This window comes from Phacochoerus africanus, chromosome 2, assembly GCF_016906955.1.
Source record: "Phacochoerus africanus isolate WHEZ1 chromosome 2, ROS_Pafr_v1, whole genome shotgun sequence".
NCBI lineage: Eukaryota > Metazoa > Chordata > Mammalia > Artiodactyla > Suidae > Phacochoerus > Phacochoerus africanus.
In genome coordinates, this window is record NC_062545.1 from 45,979,879 (window position 1) to 46,003,304 (window position 23,426).

Consider the following 23,426-nt stretch of genomic DNA (forward strand, 5'->3'; position numbering starts at 1 on the left):
CAAATTTTTAGATATGTTGAACCCAATACCTAAATTTATTCTTGATTCCTTAAATTTTATATCAAAATACTACTTTAAATTTGCTTTGAGGATATTTTTTTTCCAATGAAGAATCTGTACTGTGAGGCAGTCAGTATGAACATAAAAGCTCCATTGCAATTTTTAAACTTTGCTGCTCTAAAGGTCATATTTAGATGGAAACAAATAAAACACATTATCCACAACAGATAACTTGAATCATTTTAATTCATATTTGGCTTACAAAGCAATGTTCCTCTTATACTTTAGTTTGACTGCATGGCCTATTTCTGCCATAAACTTATAAAATAATTTCCATATAAATAAATCATGTTTTTAGATCATAGGAAAGAGAACTGTGATGCATGCATAAATAAGTGAAAATGAATTAGTGATACTTCTTTAAATGTAAAGTTAAAAATTAGTTATACTATTTGAAGTACTTTTAATTTTAAGGAAATGCAATTCAAGTATTGTTTTAAAATAATAATAGATGCCTATTTTCTAATGCTATAGACATTCATAGGACTAATACAAGTTTGTAAGTCAACTATACGCCAATAAAATAAAATAAAAAAATGACATTCATAGGTATCCCTGCTTCGCCTCTCCTATTATTTGTATAAGATTGTATCTAATTTCACAAAATGTAAATTTTGCTCTTAGTTATCCCATTTTTATTTTTTCACATTTATATATTCCATGTACCATGTTCTTGGATTAGAAGAATCAATACTGTTAAAATGAGCACACTACCCAAGGCAATCTACAGATTCAGTGTGTTCCCTATCAAATTATCAATGGCATTTTTCATAGAACTAGGTCAAAACATTTTAAAATTTATATGGCAATGCAAAAGACCCTGAATAACAAAGGCAACCTTGAGAAAGAAAAATGGAGTTGTAGGAAACAGGATGCCTGACTCCAAAATATACTTCAAGGCTACAGTCATCAAAATAGTGTGGCAGAAACCAAACAAACAAAAAAACCAAACAAATATAGATTAGTGGAACAGGATAGAGAGCCTATAAATAAACCCACACATCTGTGGTCAGTTAATCTACAACAAATACAGCAAGAATATATAATGGAGAAAAACTGGACAGTTTCATATAAAAGAATGAAATTAAAACATTAACAACATATACAAAAATTAACTCAAAATGTTTAAAGACCTAAATGTAAGACTGGATACTATAAAAATCCTAGAGGAGAACATCAGCATAACTTTCTGTATTCACTGTCAATTCATACATTATTTATATAAGTGAAGGGATTCTTAATATTATATAACTACCTTGAAAATCTAACATATAGAAAATATAAATAAAAGGTGAAGCTAGAAGCAATCAAAGAGACAACAAGAAAAAAATATATATGATGATTCCACACTTTCAGGACCTAGAGATTGTCTTTTTCTCCCTCCAGGGTAAGCTCCAAGGCCGAGAAAGACTTTACAGATTAAGGAAAATGCGCACAAAAATAGGACAGAAACCGGAATGCCAACATACAGCTTACAGAGAAAATGTAGCTGTTACACAGCCCATAAATATGTGCATGACCATGGTCAGCATTCTCATCCTGAATCACAGTCAGAAGCCATAATTAACTACGTTGTGAAATCACCACCACAGGATTAAGGGATCCTCAAAGGCCTTGTGATCAACAAGTTCTTTCCCTGTCAGCAGAACTACACATGAATCACAGATTTCCTTGATGTGCTTTAGATCAGAACAAATAACACTAGAGTTTTGAAGTTTAACAACTTCAGACAAAGATATTGCCATAAGAATGATCCTTAATACTTGATATTTACTGATATATCACTGAATCAAGTTAACTACCTATTAGACAACTCTACAATGGTGTAGCCAACATTTCTATGATGCTTATATGTTCTCTAATAATATGGACCTTTATATTGTTAATATACTAATACATCAATTTTCCAGGTCACTTAGGTCCAGCATCCAGGAAGCCATACTTCCTCTTTCCTATGTTGCACGCCAAGGTACACATTGATCATGTGCTATTTTTAGAGTTTAAATCTCAAAGCTGAATTTATTTTCCCAGTTTTGCACTTAATAGAAAATAACTTGTTATATTTCCTTTTTTTTTTCTTTCTTCTTTTTTTTTTTGGTCTTTTCTAGGGCCACACTGTGGCATATGGAGGTTCCCAGACTAGAGGTCTAATCAGAGCTGTAGCTGCCGGCTTTCGCCAGAGGCACAGCAATGTGGGTGGGAGCCAATCCACGTCTGCGACTGACACCACAGCTCACAGCAACACTGGATCCTTAACCCACTGAGCGAGGCCAGGGATGAACCCGCAACCTCATGTTTCCTACTTGGATTCGTTAACCACTGAGCCACAACAGGAACTCTCTATTTCCAAGTACTAGCAACTTAAATCATACTTTTTAAATTATTAAATGTTCTTCAAAATAGATTTTAATTGTTTGAACTTTCTCCCTCGGCCTACACACACACACACACACACACACACACACACACATGTATATACTGACACAATTTATCCTAGAGAAACTTTCATATTTTCCTTAGTTAAATTCCAGAGTTTTCACTATGGCACAGAGGGTTAAGGATCCAGCATTGCAGCAGCTGTGGCACAGGTCACAGCTGTGGCTTAGATTTGATCCCTGGCCTGGGAAATCCCATATCCTGCAGGTGTGGCCAAAAAAAAAAAAAAAAAAAACCTCCAAATTGTATGGGAAAGTTTACCACATATTCATTAAGTCTATTTCCTCCTCCTCTTGGATGAAGTGTCTCCCCTTTCCTCTTGGATTATGTGTCTCACTCACTCTTGTGTTTACCTGTGATTCTGTGATTTACCTGTAAGCAAGGATGTGTGAATATACTATGTGTGAACCTCTAGCCTCTTCTCCTCAGTGTGGACCTCTGAAAACTCATGTTAAAGATGGAGAGACACAAAAAATAAGCAGTCCAAATTCCTAAATCTCTACTTGAAGGTGGCGATCTAAAATCAGAAACATTCACTTGGACTTATTGTGAATGAAAAATAAATTTATATTATATTAATATATTAAAAGTTTGGAGATTATTGTTATAGCAGCTAGCATTTTTCTTACTAATATATCAATCTTTACCTCATCTGGTCTTTCTAATAGTATTCTTTGTTAGCTACAATAAAAATAAATAAAGCACCTCATGGATGATTGAACACTTCTTTTTCATTAGACCTTTACTGTATATTTCTTTCTTAACTTTGTGGCTACTATAGTAACTTGTTTGGCCAATACATCTTCATTCATTCATTCATTCTTTTATCAAACATGTATTGAGGAGTTCCCATCATGGCTCTGCAGAAATGAATCTGACTAGCATCCATGAAGATGCAAGTTTGATCCCTGGCCTTGCTCAAGGGTTAAGGATCCAGCGTTGCGGTGAGCTGTGGTGTAGGTTGCAGACATGTCTCAGATCTGGCATTGCTGTAGCTGTGGTGTAGGCCAGCGGCTACAGCTCCAATTGGACCCCTAGCCTGGGAACCTCTATATGCCATTGGCACGGCCCTAAAAAGACAAAAAAAAAAAGGTATTGAGTGCCTACTGTTCTATAATGTTTTATTCACTGATATTTACCAAAACTTAATATGCCAAGATGATGATAATCCATGGTCATTTCTACAACATTTCATGAACTTAAAAAAATGTTTTTCTTTTTGAATCTTTTTTAAGGAAAACAATGCAAATAGGACCTTTTGAGTCAAAGCTTTATGGGAATATCATCATCCACTTTTTAATTGACATTGTGTAGTCCTTTATGTCTTTGCTCAACAAATATTTATTGGTAAATTTCTAAGTGTCAGTGACTGTTGTAAGTTTTGGGAGTGAACTAGTCAACAAAATAAGCAAAAGTCCTCCCATCATGCAGTTCATATTTTAGTAAAAGAATTTTAATTTTTTTTGGTCTTTTTTTGTCTTTCTAGGGCCACACCAGTGGCATATGGAGGTTCCCAGGCTATGGGTCTAATTGGAGCTGTAGCTGCCAGCCTATGCCATAGCCACAGCAGTGCCAGATCCGAGCCGAATCTGTGACCTACACCACAACTCACGGCAATGCCGGATCTTTAATCCACTGGGCAAGGTCAGGGATCGAACCTGCAATCTTATGGTTCCTAGTTGGATTAGTTTCCATTGCATCACGATGGGAACTCCTGAATTATTTAATTAATACTAATTACTAATAATTGGTTTAAAGACAAAATTTTTCAAGATAAACAATGAGGGAAAAAAAGGAAGGGCTATTTTGGATGGAGTGGCAAAGAACCCTTCTCTGATCAGGGACTTGAATGAACACATCTGATATCTGAGGCAAGAGTATTCAAAGCTAAAAGAATGGTAGTACAAAGGCCCCAAAGCAAGAACATGCTTCATATATTTGAGCAACAGCAAGATGGGCCATGTAGGCAAAAAGAATAGGGAAAGCCCTCAGTGGACAGAAGTACAGTCATCGACATGGCCAGCAAAGAGATTGTATGGGATGATTTTTTTTGTTTATTTGTTCTTGAACTTGGGATTAATTCTAAGAGTGCTGGAAGGCACTGGAATATTTCACACTTAAAAGTAGAACATGATATGGTCTTACCTCTATTATGAAAAGATTATTTAATACAATGTAGATAACAGACTGTCAAGGGAGTTTGGATAGGGGAAAGAATGGAAGCTGGGATGCCAGTTGGAAAATCTTAATGAGAGATAGAAATAGACCGGCTTGGAATGAAAGTAGTGACTGCAGAGAGAGAAGCTACTTTCAGGAGACACCTGAAAGGCAAAGCCTGTGATAAATGCTGACAGATTGATGTCTGGAATAAGAAGAAAAGCTTGGTATATGATTCCTAGGTTTTGGCTCCTATTAGTGGGGTGAGTAGACCTGCCATTCACTAATTTGAAGAACACTGGTGAGGACCAGTTAGAGGCTGGAGGTAGATCCAGATTTCTACTTAAATACTTTAAATTTGAGAAGTTTATAAGCTACCCAAATATGAATGTTAATTAGGAATCTGAAAATATGAGCCTCTTTTGAAGCAAAATTACCCTTAAATCATTTCAATTAATTAAGAAAGTAAGATCTAAAAGAAACCATAGCTATTCTCCCTAATTCTCTAGTCACAGAGCTAGGAAATCGCAGAGCCAGGATTCATATGCAGGCAATGAGGACTAAGAACCCACACTCACAATCACTATGCTATATTACTTTTGCCTCTTGCTGTATCTTCAACACTTGCTTTGAAAAGTTCTCTCTTACAGTTATGTTTGATGAAAAATCAAAACATTCTTTTCAGCTTGCTTAATAAACATCATTATAAATTAAATTTTATGATAACCAACAAGATATTAAGATCTGGGCAAAACAGTGTTTCTTACTGAAATGAGTTTATAACCCAGTGGATCATTTTTCATTCTATTGACAGTTAACATTTGAAGATGTAACGTTGTACTTCGCCCTTGTTTTCAACTTGAAGTGATGCATATGTAATATAGCAAATAACAACATAAATAAAAATCCCTGTGGTCACAATCAGTTTCACATCAACTTCATTCTGTGGATTAATCTATTTTCATCTGAACAGGTGGGCCACATTTACTCCTTAAAGTTTACTGAAATAATTTAATTTACAGCTTGAATTTTTCCAACACTATTGAAATATACATTATTAATATAAATTGTTATTTATATAACCAAATGTGTACATAATTTGTGGAGATGAGCACAAATGAAAATATAATCCCCTTGTTGAAAAATGATTTAATATTCAAGTCGATGTCAGCAGAACATTGGCCCATGTGTGTGCATGTATATGTGTGCGTGTGTGGTGGGGGGTGGGTGGGTTGGAGGGTTCTTCAAATAGAAGGTTCTTGTGCAACTCACAGGTCACACAGCCATGATGGAAGCCATTACACACACACACTCACAAATTACCCCAGCCTATAACATTGTATTTACCCACTTGTAGCTTGATGATCTTTGAAAATGTGCTTGGAGTAATATTTGTCTTCTTTAAATGAAACATTTTTTGATAATTAGAAGAAACACTTCAGATGATTGGTATGCTAAATTGGTTCCTTGTAGAATTAATTATGAAGAAAACATCAGGCACAGGAACCAAGACAAAATAACCAAGAAAATCAGTTTCTAAGTATAGGCTTAGTTGCCCCATCAATTATAGTTCAAAGAAGCAATAAACTCTTCCCAAGTTTGTTGTCAGTGAAATTTTCAACTTATCCTAATTGGAATTACATTTCCTTAGGAAAGGTTCACTGAACTCTAGTTCTCTGTAAATAATCTCTACTTTCTGGCAAACTTTTGCAACATTTACATCAGTTCCAATTCTATAAAAATTTCACTGCATAAATTTGCTGCATAAAATTCTCAGGTCTCATCATATATGTGACTGTCCACTCACAAGATTAATAACTAATAGTTTACATTTAGGTAGTATACTTTTCCCATAATTTGTTAGTTAGATAAGTGGGGAAATTACAAGTTGAAACTTATACTATTTTGTCTGTGGTAGGCAGAATTATACTTTCTAAGATGGCCCTCAAGTTTTCCTACCTAGCAAACTCCTTACTCTCCACTCTCCCCCCTACCAGTGTATAGGCCCAGCATAATATATGATGGAAGACAGATACTATATGATATCACTTATATGTGGAATCTAAAATATAACATGAATTAATTTATCTACGAAAGAGAAACAGATTCACAGGCAGCAGACTTGTGGTTGCCAAGGGGGATGAGGATAGGAGAGGGATGGATTGGGAGTTTGGGATTAGTAGATACAAACTATTATTTATAGAATGGGTAAAAAAGATCCTACTATATAGCACAGGAAACTCTGTTCAATATTCTTTGTTAAACCTTAATGGAAAAGAATATGAAAAGTAATATATATGTATAACTGAATCACTTTGCTGTGCAGTAGAAATTGATAAATCATTGTAAATCATCTATACTTCAAAAAGTAAATTTTAAAAATATACGATGGATTTTACCTCATGATTAGGTTAGGTCATGTTACAGGATACCTTTGACCTTAAGAAAGAGGGATTACGGAAGGCTTTTAAAAGCATAATTTTCTTTGGCTGTACTTAGAGGAGGAAGCCAGGGATTTACATATAACAAGGAGTTGAGCCGTGTTGCTGGTTTAAAGATAGAGGGATAAATTGGGAAGATGGGATTAATATATACACAATACTATACATAAAAAAGATAAGTAACAAAAACCTACTGTATAGCACGTGGTAGTTTACTCAATGTTCTCTAATAATCTATTGAGGGAGAGTGGATTTGTATATATAAAATCCACTTTGCTGTAAACATGATGCTAATAAACATTGCAAATCAACTATATCACAAATAGAAATTTTAAGCATTTTTTTTAAAAGAAAGAACAAAACATTGCAAATTAAAAAAAATAATAAAATAAAGGTAGAGGGAGTCACATGGAAAAGTTCATGCGGCCTCCGGGAGTTGAAAGTAGCTTCCAACTGGAGCTTGTCTGGTCATGGGGAACTTAAACCTACAAGCAGCACTCATCATTGCATTGAATGCTGCTAAAGGCAGAAATGAGCCTGAAAGTAGATTTTCACCCAATCTTTTGAGGATAACTTGGCCCAGCTGACTCACTGATCTCAGCCTGAGCTGAGAGGCCTACAAATGCAGCCCTGCAGGGAGACTTCTGACATACAGAACTACAGCTGATAAATGGGGATTGTCTTAAACTGCTGAATTTGTAGTAATCTGTTCTGCAGCAATAGAAAATTGATACATTGTCACACCTACCTCAACCACTAAACACCAAGATGCTTGGTCCTCTCCAGTGCTGGAGGTGGTACTTAGGATGCAAGTCAGTGTGTGTTAGAGTGCTGTCATCACTAGCTGACAAGGGTGGTAATTTATGTTTGAGTCTGTCCTGGGCCATTGTACCCTCAGATCCCTTCCTCTGCCATGCCTTCAGGCTTTGGGAGAAGCCCTGCACCCTGAACGCTACACTTCCTGGGTTCCTCATAAGCTGGCTTCCACCAATGGGAGGCACTAGGGTTCCAGGAGAGAGTAGAAGGAACAAAACCTAGACATCTTCCCTCCTGTCTCCGTGTGCAGGTGGGGGTCTCAGGCAGCATACTTATTCTCTGCTCCCATTCCTGTATCCTCCAGATGCCCTGTTCCCTGGATAATGCCTCCTCCCTGTCTTCCCAGCAAGCCTGCAGTGGTTTCATGCTGTGGCTAATCCCTGTTTCCCTCTTTATCTCCTGATTGGATCTCAGATCTTCTCTCACCTCTATTACCAGTTCTCTCTAATAGAGGGTAATGCTAGATGTGGTCTCTATTTTTCTGGTTAAGACACCAGTTCAGCATTGCTGACCTATAAACAACAATATGAGGCAGATTTCTGTATGTAGTTAATCTAACTTGAATGGCAGATGAAAGGTAAAGTAGCTGTCAAGAGGAAAGCAGAAATATTATTCTGAAGATTGATAAGATTGAAGCATAATAATAAAAAATCTATATTAATGATCAGAGACCCAACCTTAAAAATGCTTTTCTGTAGAATATTTAATATTGACATACTTCCATGCTTAAACAATTGGGCTAGATAAGTACTTTTATTTCTTGCTTTTCTAGAACTTCCTACATAAAAAGCAATGCATAGCGTCCCTGCCAATCATCAGGATTGTGAATTGTATGACTGTATACCAATTTAACTTCCAGGTCTTTACCAGTAAACTAAAAGTGCCACTATGCAGCGGATTATGATTGTTCCATGTTCTCCTGAATGGCCAGGGCTGGAAAGATCTATGGTACCAGGTAGTTGGCAGTTAGTAAACATTTGTTGGTAAAAACTAAAAGATAACATTATTTTGAAGAGACATTCTTATATAGCTAATCCCCTGTTTCTTTTCCCCTTCTAGTCACACATTTTGGGAGAGAAATTGGCCCCATCTCTCATGTGTTCCCTTCTTTTTTCAAGCCATTCTAAGACATATGTCATGTCATAATGTCACTGAAAATACTCTCATAAATTTCCAGAAATACAACCAGGCTGTTAAATTCAAAGCATAGTTTGGGCTCTTCTTTTTAATCAAATTCTCAACAATACTGAACAGAATCAACTGCTATCTTCTGAGATATGTGGTTTCCCTCATACTTCCTATCTCTCCCCTCAGTCTTTACTTAAAGGGTGATTAAGTTTCCTCTGATAAATAAGGGCCCAAATCATGTAAAAATCAGTCTTGAGATTAGAGGTGACAGATGAAAAATACAGTTGGTGCTATTCTATTTTCTACTGGTACTATTCTACTTCCTATTTGTATCTTCTACACTTGAGAAAATTAATTTCTCCCTTTTCCAAGGTGTCTTGTTAAGGAATACTTAATGCTGCTAAATAAAGATGGGATGGAGAGAATGAGTAAATTCTTTGAAACTTTAAATATTGGAAAGTTAAGTAAGATCAAAGTCACTTAGCAATAGCCTCTATACCACACTTAAACTTGTATGAGATAACATCTGGGCTTTGAGTACTAAGGAAAATAGAACACTGAGTGAGTTTTTATGGGTGCTTAGCAAGTCCAAGAGGGGAGATACAGCTAATGGAAAGACAGTTTCATTGCTTCTTGTCCTGATGGAATATGTGCCAGGCTATATTTTAAAATAAAATCTGAGGAGTTCCGACTATGGCATGGTGGGTTAAGAATCTGACTGCAGAGGCTGGGATCACTATGGAGGCATAGATTTAATCAGCCTGGTGCAGGGGGTTAGAGGATCCAGCATTGCTTCAGCTGCAGCATAGGGTGCATCTGTGGCTCTGATTCAATCCCTGGCTCAGGAACCTCCATATGCTGTGGGTGTGGCCATAAAATATAATAATAAATAAATAAATAAAACAAAACAAAATCCGACCAGGTCATTCCTCAGCATAGAAATTCATCAGTTGCTTACCACTTTTCCTAGGAAAAAGTAGAAATGATTTGGCCTAGCATGCAAAGCCACTGACAATTTCTCATTTGTTACCACTTCCTCACATGTGTTATGCTAATTAATATTCCACATGTGTTGCTTTCCCTCATGAATTCTACTCTGCCACATATTCCCACCTTGAACCCAGGTAACCTAGGTACTCAGCCTTTTGATTCAGCTCAGTATTCTCATAGCTGTATACTCAGCATTCTCTACTATGCTCCTTCATTTTTTAAAAATACAGTTGACCTTGAACAATGTGGGGATTAGTAACGCCAACCCTTCACACAGCCAAAAAAATCTGCTTATATCTCATCGGTTTTTCCATATCCAGGGTTTAGCATCCTCTAGTCCAACCAACTGTAGACCACACAGTACTGTAGTAATTACTATTGAAACAAAGAAACAAACAAACAAACAAAAAAATGCTGTGTAAGTGGATCCATTCAGTTTAAACTCATGTTGTTCAAGGATTAACTGATATCACTACTGAGCTTTCATGAAATATTGTGTAGACTTTAACTGTGTCTATTATCTATCATATTTGGATTACTGCCTGACGTATTTTGCACTCCCAGTAGTATATATCTTTTAAGAGCCAAAATAGTCCATAAGCCAATATAGTCCATAAGTGTCTGGCTTTAGTGTGTAAGATAGAGGTTAGTAAAGGGCACTTTTGGGGAGATTGGGGTCTTGGACTATACAAGGTTCCTTCACATTGGGTTGAAAGAAGACAGTAATAGTTCTGATGAGTTGAAGACCAAGAGCCTTTGGTCTGGTCAACCCAAATTAATTAGACATACTGAACTGAATTTTAGGACAAGATCTTCATACTACTTGGTTTCTACTGAAGTTCACAGGTGGCAAAAAAAGGCCTGTGGAGTACAAAGGTCCTTAATTTGAGAACCAAATTCTAATTATTAATGAAACCAAAATTTGAGAAATAGATATGCATTTGAAAATTGATTATGCATACAAATTACTCAGAACAAGGTATATAAATTATACATTTCTAATACATTTACAATGAAAATATTTAAGCCTTTCCCCCTTTTCTGTATTAGTAACTACACCTGTATTAAATATATATGTATATGTGTGTGTGTATATATACATATATATATATATACTTTTTGGAGTTATAAAAAGATTGAACTAAATCTTCCTTTGTAATAAATTTGCTCTGAATACTTTCCTACTGTTTTCACATAAAAAATAAAATTAAAAATCCACATCAGGTTTTAGAAATAAAACAACCTATATAGCAATGAACATATTTTGATATAAGATGCACATAAATAAGGTGTCACCAAATTTTAAGTAAATAGTAATTCCTCAAGTTTCCATAATGAATTAATTCAGTTGTATGAAATTATTTTTCATCTTTGTGGTCCTAATCAACAAGGCCCAAGTGATCTTATGCTTTAACTATATTTATAGATATTGGGCTTTAAAAGCAGCAATAGTTTGAATTTTAAAGTTGTAAGCTTGATTGGTGGCACCGTTCATGTTGGAAACATCGTGGTATTGAATTAAACTTAAATTATTTATATTTGATTTAATTTAATTCACCATAACAATCTTGAAAATCTACACTGTCAGCCATCATATCAGAATCCCTTAATAATTATCATAATCATTAAAAGTGCAAATTAACAGTGTGAATGATACAACTAAATGCCTGAGGTCCTAATACCAATAGCATCTTCTAAACTCTGGTTTCTAGATCCCCTTGCATTGAAGTTAAGCATGTTAAAGATTTCTCTGAAGACACTGTTTCTAAATCTCCAGTCCTATAAGAATTTGATATCTACTGCAGAACACTAAGTATGTCCAAGTAAAAGAACCACTGAAATACCTCAGAAGTTAAATGTCCATGGCTAACCTACTATTTCAGAAAGAATAGATGAAACTGGCAGATACTATAGATTCACCAGTCTGAACACCCAGGAGTCCCCAGTTGCCTTTTGAGAGTTGACAAGTAGAAAGTGAAAACTTTGTTTCTTACTACCATATACCTATATAGTTAAGGGTATCTTTCCTCAGTCATAGTGTTCATTGTTCAGGAGAAAAGACACAAATTTCATGATTTACTTCCTAATTCCCACAGTGGAAATAATGTCAGCATCCTTTGAATCTCTATAATCCTTATCTATCACTTTACACTACATGGACTTACCTCTTTCTAATCTGTTATAGTTGTTTCTATTCAAGTTTTATCTCCTCTTGTTTGAATTCCTTAAACCTCATCTCAAGTAATTCTATTAAGTCCTAAATAAGTGCTAGAATATGTGCAATAATTTGTCTTTTTAGTAATGCACCCTCACATCCTTCGGTATGTATTGCTAGGAAAGAACTTGGAACCTTCTACACTTGTTCCCTGTGAAGAAGCTTCAACTTAACTCACACTCTCCGCCCACGTTATTCAGGCTTGCTCTCTTACTGGAACTATCCTTGAGCCAAGTAACCTAATCAGGTTGTGCTCTGGATCATTATTTTATCACTATTTTGTCACCTATAGCATCATGCCTATATAACTCTATCAAAAAACAGTAGTTAGTAAATATCACTTATTTATCTATTATCTCTCTCATTGAGATGCTCTTCTATACCAACCAAAACAGCCACAATTGTGTGCATGACACATGTTAGTGATTCATCAAAACACTAATCATTTAAGCCTCCATTTTATTTTTTTAAATTTTATTTATTTATTTGTCTTTTTGCCATTTCTTGGGCCGCTCCTGTGGCATATGGAGGTTCCCAGGCTAGGGGTTGAATCAGAGCTGTAGCTGCTGGCCTACACCAGAGCCATAGCAACGTGGGATCCGAGCTGTGTCTGGAACCTACACCACAGCTCACGGCAATGCCGGATGCCGGATCGTTAACCCACTGAGCAAGGTTCCTAGTTGGATTTGTTAACCACTGTGCCACAATGGGAATTCCCCTTAAGCCTACATTTTAAAACATTAAACAGGATTGCCTCTGAACACTACCAAGCCTATTTCTTTTCTATAACATACTCTGCCAGGACATGTTAATTTTCTCACTTCAGATTGAAGTGGGTTAGGTTTACAGTTAGAATGCATGGATGCTGATCTTCAAATTCTGAGCATATGCATACAACCATCCCCTTACTTGGGAAATGCAAGTGCAAATGACATGAAAACACTCACAGAAAGTAAGACAAAACAAATCAAGCACTCTGGTCCAAGGGCACCATCTAACACCGAAAACAAATCACATGCAGGAAGCAAAATACGCTGAGCTGAACTCAGAGCCCCTGAGACACATGGAGAGGGAGGAGCAACAGGTCTATTCTTCCCTGTAGATCCACTCTTTTCTTGGTTTCATTTATTTTTAATTAAGGGGGGGGGGAGCTAAACCAGGTGCGTTGAGTATGAATAAAAAAAGACTCCGCAGCCACAAGGGAAGCACTAAAATCCTGCTGTTTCTCAGAGGCAATGCCAGAAAAAGCAGGGAACCAGAGAGGTGGGTTTTTTCCATCAAAGTAATGCAGTAGATGTGGGTTATTGTATTTCCTCCTGCTGCCCGGCCTTCATTTAATTATTTATAGAATCAACTGGCAGGTGTAAAATGCACAGTTCCATTTGTTAGAACATAAGAACCATGTGAAATAGGAAATTTTGGAATAAAAATATAAAGAATTTTGGAAGGAATTATATGAGTTAAGTCCTTTTTAGTGAAGACTGCTTTGACAAGAGAAATATGAGCATAGCTTAGAGTGAAAAGATCCGCTTGAATGCAGAATAAAATCTTTCTGACCTAGTATTTATGTGTATAGGATTTGGATTTACTGGACAAGTGTAATTCTAACAGAGATCAGCTATGGATAAGTGTTTCAAACTTTCTGAGTCTATTCCCTTATCTGTATGATTCTACATCACAAATTTGTTTAAACAACATTAAATGAGGTAACACATCTAAATCATTTGCCCTTGCAAATAGTTAACGCTTCACAAATAAGAACTAATTTTGCTGGTAGTTTATGGATCAAGTGATGTTTTAAGTCACTTCCACCTTTATTGTAGAAAGGAATTCTTTTTATCTTTAATGATGTACGGCATTGCATCCAATAACCTCTGAATTTCAAATGTATTATATGACTAATTAAACTCCAAAAATTATAGTCACATCCATGTTCTTGTTAATTTGATAAATAAAGGTTTATTTAGAATCTATTGTGTGGCACCAACCTGAAGAATAGAGGTAAACTAGGTGTGCATGGTTCCCGTCTTCGGGAGCATATTGGAAGGGAAAGAAGCAGCATAGAGGGAAGAGGAAGGCAAGGGGGGGTTAGGAGGGTTGGGTCACACATTAAACCCTTAGCCACACAAATAATGGATTTGATGGATTACAGTTCTGACAATTTCTGTGAAAAATATATATAAAATGCAACCTAGTTGTTTAAGAAAATTCAAAATGGCACTATGCTTTGGAAGACAATTTGGCAGTTTCTTGCATAACTTAATATACTTTTACTATATGATTTAGCAATTGCTCATTCCTAGGTGTTTACACAAATGAATTGAAACCTTAGGAAAACATGAAAACCTGCACATGGATGTTTATAACAGCTTTGTTCATAAATGCTAGATGTCTTTCACTAGGTGAATGGATAAACTGTGGTACATCCAGTCCATGGACAATTATTCAGCACTAAAAAGAAATGATCTATCAAACCATGAAAGGCATGGAAGAAACATAAATGTATATTACTAAGTGAAAGAAGTCCATTTGAAAAGACTAGACTTTGTATGATTCCAACGATATGACATTCTAGAAAAGAAAAACTAAAGAGATAATAAAAAGATCAGTGATTTCTAGGACTAAGAGGGGAGGGACGGATAAACAGGTGGATCACAGAGGATTTTTAGGGCAATGAAAATACTCTCTATGAGACTATAATGAGGGATACGTGTCATTATTTGTTTTTCAAAACCCATAGAATATAAACAAAGAGAATGAACCCAGATGTAAACTACAGACCTCGGGAATTAGATAATGTTGTTCATTAATTGTAACAAATACATCACTCTGCTGGAGGATGTCCATAGTAGGGTGGCCAAGGGGTGGATTTTGAAATCCAGCCAGGATTTTATTTTGGAAAGTAAGTCAATAGTATCTTCTGCCCCTACCAATATAACATAGAGGCATTTATCTTAATAATAAATGAATAAAAGTTAAGTTGTAGAGGAAAGAATGCCAACTTATAAGTGTGGGCATTTAACATCCCATTTCCAACTATTCAATGTACTAATAATGTTTTCTTACGTATGACTCAGCAGTCACCACATCCACTCCTTCATGCCATAGATTTGGAAACTGAGGCTCAAAGAACTTTCCATCTAATTGAGATCTAAAATATTAAGGCTATTCTCACTTGAGGCAATATACAACACCAAGAATATTCTATTATTATCAAATATGAACATTACTACACTAACCATGTTTAAAGAAGAAATAGATGCATAAAGATGAGAGGTGGACAACCATTACCCATGATATCTAAATATCTAGAGAGTAGTTACAATTTTACTACACTTCATTCACCAATTAAAAAAAAACACTGTTCTGAGATATTTAAATTGTACATAATAACTGTGCCATAAATCTATTGTATAAAACTCAAGACACAGTGTTATTTTCAATATTCTACTTCTGAAAATATTAAACTATATTTGCCCATTATAAATTATATTTATTTAACATACAGAACTTCCTCTTTAGTTGGTTAAGTTGTGTTTAAATACGTACATTTCCTCCTCCAATATCACATCCCTGGGCTTACAAAAGATTAAGTCACTGTGTTGCTTAGAATGCTTACAACATATCCCAACAGAGGTATGTAGCTTACGGTGAAACAGGTCCTAAGCAGCAGAGGAGCCTTTGTTCTAACTGTTGCAGAGGTAGCATTCTCATGAGCAGTACTGGGCAGTTCCTCTGGCGGGCGGGCTTTCAGGTTGGATAGGAAGAGGAAGTCTTGGCACTTTTAGAGATACCTTTCTAACCCCTGGGGGGAAGCCATAATTTTTTTCCTTTGAGAAAGCTTTTCTAATAAGTACTTTGCTCAGATTTGACAATAGCCTTATTACTTTTAATATTACAACCACATTGTCCTGATTAATGTCTTCATTTCCCTCAGCAGATAGTTTCTGGAATGAACCAGATAGTTTCCAGATTTTTTCATATCCCATACACATTTGTTTAGTGCACTCAGCTGAAAACTCTTGGATGAGAGATTGAAATCAATATGCTTTTGCATTATTGTGGGGATCTGCGTTCAAAATATGCTCAAAATATATTAAAGCAAAGCATTAAATTGCCTTTAAAAGGAGTATTATTGCTGTTTTTCTGTGCCTTCACAGAAGTGTTTGCTTATGGATCTGTCCCTTTTTCCTTAATTTGAATATAAGAATAGTATGTGTGCATTTTTTTTTTCACAATTTACAAGTACTTTGCTATGGTGAGTGGCCAAAGGATGTGTCTGACTGATCTAAAATATCAATAACTTGAGCTCAAATATGAATAAATGTCAAAAGCAATAAAAAAATCCTTCTTAAGTAAAAAATTATTATGAGTTTATCAAAGAATTGTGCTTTTGTTTATATATTTCCTATAGAGAGACAATAAAATTTAATTATTTAATAGGATGTGTCAGGGCATCTTGAACATTGTAAATATTCATCAACAACATCAATCACTTTATATCATGATAAAATAAGAATCAGAACCATAAGCAAACCTAAAACCAAATGGTCTGTCTTGTTATCTTGTGCCTGGTTTTTAGGTCTATTTTGAAGATGACATTTAAAAATCAGGAATTGCAAATAGACTGTATTGGTAGAACTCAACACTTTTTCTCATTTAGAAAGTAGTTCTTCCTTTTCCATTTTGTTTACTAGAATACAACCTCTACACTACATAAAGATCTGTGTTTTAATTTCAAGAATACAATCAACAATTTTATTGACGACTATCATTTGTAAAATGTAATGAGCATGAGCCATTGACAGTCATCATTTTATGTATGGATCCATTTTGTTTGGTAGAAATTCATTTACTGAGGAAGAAAAGAGCAGTCCTGATCAAGCTAAAAAGAGGGAGAGCACTTGTCTTATGTTTTTCAGCAAGCAAGTCTAGGACATTCAATAAATTACATTCTGTCACTTAAATTCTTTGACAGAGCATTTGAATTTCAGAATAAGTACTTTAGCACTTTGATTCACTTTTACAATTAAATCCGCTGAAAGAACAATCTAAACTAATTATCAGCTTTTCAGAGATTGTCACAGCTCTAAACATTAAAAGAATCTGAGAGTTTGGGTCTTTAATATTATGTACCAAAAATCAATTCTCAGAAATAAAGAATAAATAGCAGGTGATATTCACATCTCAAGTAACTTTTCATTATCAAGCAAATAATATTTGTCATAATATTAATATTAAATGCAGTGGTATTAATTTTCTTTAATCTCATAAACATGCAGCTGAGTTAATATTTTATATGACAATGTAATTAGTAAGAGTTTTAAAAATAGCTTAAATGGAATGTAGAAAGAGTGCAGCATCTTTCTGAAGATGTATTTGAAAAAGGATGACACTGAAGGGAACTTGAGGTTAACACACCTAATGTGAAGAGAAATGCTACAAATTAGTTCAGTAAGAAAATGCTTTGTATTAAATTTTGCTATTTCAGGTTTTATATTCAGAAATTCAAAGCTTGCATATTCCCAATAATTTGAAATATTTTAACAGATTACATGGGCTATTATAGCAGCTGTTATACTTCTGTATACAAGATAATTGATAATTAAAAAAAAATTTCTACATGCTAGTGGAGAATCTAACTGCCAACATATCTGGCATCTTTTAAGCAATTCCATGAAGTCCTCAAGCAACTCTGGAAAATAGAACAATCTTTCCAGGTAAGATACCTTAGAAGCTTAATTAGAATAAGAAAATCAGTTTTTTTTTGTTCGTTTGTTTGCTTGGGGTTTTTTTGCTTTCTTTTTTAGGGCCACACTCATGTCATATAGAAGTTCCCAGGCTACAGGCCTAATCAGAGCTACAGCTGCCAGCCAATTCCATAGCCACAGTAATGCTAGATCCAAGCTATGTCTGTGACCACAGTTCACAGCAACGCTGTATCCTTTAACTCACTGAGTGAGGCCAGGGATCTAACCTGTGTCCTCATGGATACTAGCCAGTCTCTTAACCTGCTGAGGCACAATAGGAACTTCTAGAAAATCAGTTTTTAAAAAGACAAATTTCATGAATGAAGGAAAATTAATCTATTTTCCTTATTAAAGGTATTCATATTTTCTTTCATTCTTAAGACAATCACAAGATTTGTGGTTTCTGGCTCAGTGGGTAAGGAACTTAAAAGTCATTGCTTCCTTCTTCATAAACATAAAAGCTGGGCAAACTGAAAATCAACAACTTTTTTTTAGATTGAGGTAACAGGGAAAACTGCTCCCCCAAAATTGGAGAGACAATAAGGCAGAAAAAAAGAATTATAGCTTAGTAGAACAGAAACTCAGGAGCAGAAAGCATTGCTAGAGCCAGTTCCAGGATAAAGAAACAAACTATAATTGACAAAATGCTGGAGGCCTACCTGGTAGGGAGGGATTTTAGAGAATCACCTATACTTTCATTATGTTTTACCTCCAGGAATTCCTCCAGATTCTTACAGTGAATATGTAAGAAAAATCCCTTTGTGCTTCCAATGGGAGGTGTGTGTGTGGGGGGGAAGAATTGCCATTCTAAAGTACTACCAAGAGAATTCTGTTGTTCTTAACAAGGCCTGACCTCAAGGGAAATTATTTTGCCAGAGTAATCAATCTGGGAGAAAGGATATACCCAACTCCAGTCTCCTGAAACTTTCTTGTCATACCTAAGAAGGGGAGAGCTGAGAAAACATGTGAATGTTACAGCCCAGAAGTGAGACTCAGGGTCACTAAAGGACTGAGACTGATCATCAGACTATGAACACTTCCCTCTTTTCTTACTTTATCTATATAATAGTGCTCCTTGGCAGTAAAAGGGACTGCAGTGGAAAGAACTGCACATTTTAGATCTATTTAAGAAGAAGTCTCTAAGGAAACCCAACAATTACTCTGGAGGCAAAACAAGGAAATCAGAAAATATTCTAACCTCTGGCAACCATAACTAGAGCAAACAGTAAACATGGCTTGACTCCTAGTCAGATAAAAATAAAGTCTCACACTAAACATCTAATTATCTCAATTATTTTTATTCAGCTCATCATGTGTGGCTATAAGTATAAAATTACAAGGAATGCTAAGAGACAATATAATTTGAAGAGACAGAGAAAGTATCAAAATCAGACTCAGATATGGTAGAAATTTTGCAGTTATCAGACTAGGATGCCCACTTTTGCCACTTTTATTCAACCTAGTGTTGGAAGTCCTTGGTCCAGTAATCAGACAAGAAAAAGAAATAAACTAGTTCAAATAGGAAAGGAAGAAATAAAATTATCACTATTTGCAAAAGGCATGACACTATATACAGAAATCTCCCCCCAAAAAACATCAAAAGACTGTTAGAACTAATAAATGAATTTAGCTAACTCAGGATATAAAATTTATATGCAGAAATCTGTTTAACTTCTATACACTAATAACAAACTACCAGGAAGAGAAATTTTAAAAAAAAGTCCCATTTAAAATTGCATCAAAAAAAATAAGTTATCCTGTATAAATCTAACCAAGGAGGTGAAAGACTCATATTCCAATACCTTTTTGGCATTGATGAAAGAAACTTTAGAAGCACAAGTGCATAGAAAATTTTACTGTGCTCATGGATTATAAGAAATAATGTTGTTAAAATGCCCATATTACTGAAGGCAATCTAAAGATTCAATGAAATCCCTATGAAAATACCAATTGCATTTTTCACAGAACCAGAACAAATAATTCTAAAATTTGTGTGGAAACACAAAAGATCCCAAATAGTCAAAGCAATATTGAGAAAGAAGAATGAATCTGGAAGTATCATGCTCTGTTATTTCAGATTATACAACAAAGCTTCAGTAATCAACATAGCATGGTACTGTAACAAAAACTGGCTTATAGCTCAATGGAACTTAATAGATAGTTCAGAAATAAACCCACACACTTGTGGTTAGTTAATGTATGGCAAAGGAGGGAGAAAAGACAGTCTCTTCAATAAACTGTGTTGGGAAAATTGGATAGCTACATGCAAAATAAATCAAATTCACTTTCTCAAACACATACAAAAATAACTTTGAAATCACTTAAAGACTTAAGTGTAAGACCTGAAACCATAAAATTATTAGAAGAAAAGATAGTCACTACACTCTTTAACATAGGTCTTAACAATATTTTTTTGGACTGTTGCCTTAGACCAGGCCAACAAAAACAAAAATAAACAAATGAGACTACATCAAACTAGGAAGCAATTGCAAACTAAAGGAAACTATCAATATAACAAAAAAGTAGCTTACTAAATGAGAGACAATATTTGCAAATCATATATCTGAAAAGGGTTAATATCCAAAATATACAAAAAACTCATCCAACTCAACATCAAAAAAAACCAAAACAACCCAATTAAAATAGACAAAAGTCCTGAATAGACATTTACTCCCTGGATACATCTAGAGGGTATTACACTAAGTGAAAAGAAGTCAGACAGAGATAGACAAATACTCTATGATATCGGATATATGTGAATCTAAAAAAACAAAACAAACAGACAAACAAAAAAAATTAAAACCAACTCACAGATGCAAAAACCAAATGGTTGTTGCCAGAAGGGAGGGGATGAGAAAGTAAATAAAGTAGGTAAAGAGTATTAAGATGCAGAAACTTCCAGTTACAAAATAAATATCATGGAGATATAAAACTACAGCATAAGGAATACAGTCAATAATATTTTACTAACTTTATATGAGGACAAATGGTTCCTAGACCAATGGTGGTGATCATTTTACAATGTGTGTAAATGATAAATCTCTATGTAGTACACCTCAAACTAACATAATATTGTATGCCGATTCTATTTCAATAACAGCAGATGAAATTAAACAGCCTTGTTATTCTATTATTTTAATACAATATTAATGACTCTAACTTGATAGTAATATTTCTTCTTTCAAAGCCTTTAAATATTTTCTTTGATTTTTTTATATTTGAGCAAAATATTTTGCTTTTTAAATTCCAATTAATAATTTACATTCTACAACTTCATGTAAATCAATGAAACTAGAACACACCCTTATACCATGAACAAAGTAAACTCAAAATGGTTTAAAGATTTAAACATAAGACATGACATGCAAAACTTCCACAAGAGAACATAGGCAAAACATTATCTGACATAAACTATACAAACATTTTATGAGGTCAGTCTCCCAAGGCAATAGAATTGAAACAAAAATAAATAAAGGGGACCTGATCAAACCTATGCAAAACTTACACAGAAAAGGAAACCATAAAAAACAAAAAGAAAAGACAACCTATGGAATGGGAGAAAATAGTTGCAAACAATGAAATTTACAAGGGTTGACTCTCCAAAATATACAAACAAGTCATCAACTCAACAACAACAAAAAACAACCCATTTGAAAAATTGCCAGAAGACCTAAATAGACATTTCTCCAAAGAAGACATAAGATAGCCAGCCATCACATGAAAAGATGCTCAACACCACTAATTATTAGAGAAACGCAAATCCAAAATGCAATGAGGTACCACCTCACACTGGTCAGAATGGCCATCATTAATAACTCTGCAAATAACAAATACTAGAAATGATGTGGAGAAAAGGGAACCCTCCTACACTGTTGCCAGGAATGTAAATTGGTACAACCACTATTGAAAACAGTACGGATGTTCCTCAGGAGACAAAATATAGAAATATATGATCCATTAATCCCACTCCTAGGTATATATCTGAACAAAACTATAATTCAAAGAGATATGCACACCCCTATGTTCATAGCAGCACTATTCACAATAGCTTAGACATGGAAATAACTTAAATGTCCATCAACAGATGAATGGATTAAAAAGATGTGGTACAGACAAGATGGCAGAGGAGTAGGGGGACACGCTCGCCCTCTCCCACAAACACAACAAAAAAAGCACATCTACAGAATAAATGACTGGCACAGAACAGCAACCAATCGCTGGCAGAGGAACCTAAACTCCAATAATGGCAATAAGTTCATGACATTACTGGGCAGAACGGGAGAAAAGAGGAGAGTGAGAGAAGGTGAATCCGAGTGGGACGGGCGCTCCCGAAAGGGAACTGCAGAGGAGAAAGGGATCCCGCACCCTGGAAAGTCACCTACACGGGGGAAAGATCAAACGAACCAGAGGAATCTCCAGATGCAGAGAAGAGTGTAGCAGTAAGTTGGAACATGGAAAAGCCGATCAAGAACCGAACGGACCATCTGAACTATGGGCACAGTCACCAAAAATTGAGACGCCTGGGTGGGGGCTGGGCACCGAGACCTCGCCTCTGAAGGTCAGTCCCCGAGAAAGGGCCTGGGGATGCCTGGGTAGGGGCTGGGCACCGAGACCTCGCCTCCGAAGGTTGGTCCCCGAGAGAGGGCCGGGGGACGCCTGGGTGGGGGCTGGGCACCGAGACCTCAGCTCCAGAGGTTGGTCCCCGGGAAGGGCATGGGGACGCCTGGGTGGGGGCTGGGCACCGAGACCTCGGCTCCAGAGGTTAGTCCCCGAGAACAGGCTGGGGGGGGGGGGCAGGGTGGAGCGGAAACTGCTTGGGAGGTCTAGAAACCATTTGACGGGGCAGAGACTGCCTGGGAGACTAGAAAACAAAGCTGTCGCAGAGAAAGGGAGCAATACTCTAGGGGCAGGGAAGTGGAAAGCCACATCAGAGGGAACCTGGGAGAAGAGCCTGGTCTGTGCTCGTGCTGGGGAGGGGAGAAAGGGGTGGGTCCCCATAGAATACCCCCTACACCACAGCAAGCTTACAGGCCCACTAGCTAGCTGAAAGCTGTGCTTCCCAGTGAATCTCCTCCCCCCAACCCCACCACCCCCTATGCTCTCGCCAAACCTGGAGCTGCCTGCCATCCAGGAGGGCTGGCCTCAACAATTGCCTGAAGCCTACCACTGCAGGGGCTGTCCCTGCACAGGCCTGCTTGCCCTTTGGAGGGGCTACACTTCCGCAGAGTGGCACCAAACACCACCAGCCCCCGAGAAAAGGCCTGCAGCCCAGAAAAGCTAGAACAAGCCTAGCCAGGCCGTGAATAGATCTGCCTAATTCTCGGACGATTTTTCTGAGTCAGACTGCCCGGGGAGGAGCCTCTTGGGTTTCCAACGGCCCTGCTACCCGCCCAAGCCCCCAGGGGGTGCCCCACTCGCGAGGAATAGCTGCTC

The 23,426-nt window shown here is 36.3% G+C and overlaps 1 protein-coding gene across 1 annotated transcript in view; it reads right to left on the minus strand.

The window, feature by feature from the left end:
- EYS (eyes shut homolog) overlaps positions 1 to 23,426 on the minus strand; it is a 1,324,234-nt gene that overhangs the window by 669,131 nt on the left and 631,677 nt on the right.